Raw genomic sequence first — 1613 nt, 5'->3', positions numbered from 1 at the left:
CAGTACTAGACAGAGACAAGTAAGTATTATACACTCTTGGTATTACTTACATGTATATACATGTACACTGTACATTGTAATCATGCAACCACAAGCTTAAACTGATGGAAATCAAAATAGCTCACTTTTTTAAACTCTAGTACTAATATTTAGCCAATGTATATCTAATTATTTTAGCTTCTCTTGTGTCTGTGAGTGCATATTACAGTTATACTGTTAATGATAAATGAGTTTATATGTTTCTGTTTCTATTGTAGAGATGGTGTTATCAGTAGAGATGAGATGATGGATTATTTTCTTAGTGCCAATACTTCACTGAGAGAGAGTTTCAAGCACAATTTTGTAGAGCACACGTTCATTGGTACACAATACTGCCAGCACTGCAAAGGAGTGGTGAGTCAGTCTTTAGTCTAATTTTAGAGCGACTTAAAAATTTCAAAAAAAATTCAATTTAGATTGGAATCAGCTCAGTCAAAAATGGCTTTATAGAATACTTTTTTGATGACCACATACATGTACATGTTCTTACGTTGTGTAAAAGCTTAAACTCATTCTGATAAAAAATAATTTTATAGTTTGTTAGAAAGCTTGCTAATAGTGTCATAATTTTGATAGTTAAGAATTTTTATTTTTGTGTGACACTTTTTTCTCCTCCTCCTCTCTCTCTCTTTCCAGTTAAAAGGTATAGTCCGTCAAGGTGTTCGTTGTAAGGATTGTGGTATCAGTTGTCACAAACACTGTAAAGACTATGTTGTGGTTGATTGCAGCAAACACACCGAAAAGAAAAGTAACCAATAATAATAATAATAAAAATAATAATAAATAATAATAATAATAAGAATAATAATAATAATAATAATAACAACAACAACAATAATAATAACAATAATAATAATGTATTGTGGAATTGATTGTTATTTGTACTGATAGAGCGTGCAAGGCGTTATACTGCAGTAGCCTCAACCAGTAATGGTGAGTATGATGTGAATGATGAACTGTCACTGAAGGAAAGACTGAGGAGAGCTGAATCAGTAAGAACATACCACTAGACACTTATAACTACATATGTACATGTACAACTCACTGTACACATATTCATTATTGTACTGTTTGATTCTTTACTAGGCAAGAGATGCACTATCAGCAGAGAATTCTGAGCTCCTTGGTAAACTGGCAGAGGCTAATGCTAAGATACAGCAATTGAATGGATACATTGCCACTATACGTCAGCACACTATTGGATTCATATTGGAACAAATGAACACACTACAACCACAAATGGATACTCCTGTCTAACCTTCTGACTATTCACTATTAATTGTGTGTGTGTATTTTTAAAAGTTATCATTAATTTTTGTTGTTTTGATCATGATTATTAATATTACTTTTGCTCTAAGGGAATTTAATTTGTGAGCTTTTTACGAATTGTTCACACTTTTAAGTTAATGAGCCACGCCCTTTGAGATGAGCCCCGCCCTTAACTTTGTTTACTTACTTAAGGTAGCCATGATTGATATATCTCAATGGAGAGCCGCTATTGGTCACTGGAACTCCTCCAGACTTCGTTCATTGGCTCCTGCAACTGTTATTGATGCTGAAAGTTTGATGGAATC

At 33.0% G+C, this 1613-nt stretch overlaps 1 long non-coding RNA gene across 1 annotated transcript; it reads left to right on the top strand.

Moving 5' to 3' along the window:
• On the top strand, nt 1–790 carry LOC105316117 (uncharacterized). Its single transcript, XR_002190380.1, has 3 exons — nt 1–19; nt 258–393; nt 676–790. It is a non-coding gene; the product is annotated as an uncharacterized LOC105316117 (long non-coding RNA).
• Nucleotides 791–1613: the final 823 nt, after the last annotated feature.

This window comes from Amphimedon queenslandica, unplaced genomic scaffold (genome assembly GCF_000090795.2).
Source record: "Amphimedon queenslandica unplaced genomic scaffold, v1.1 AMPQUscaffold_5008_Cont23017, whole genome shotgun sequence".
NCBI classification, from domain to species: Eukaryota; Metazoa; Porifera; class Demospongiae; order Haplosclerida; family Niphatidae; genus Amphimedon; species Amphimedon queenslandica.
Note: the sequence above shows the minus strand (reverse complement) of the source record. Positions and strands in the feature narration are given on the sequence as shown.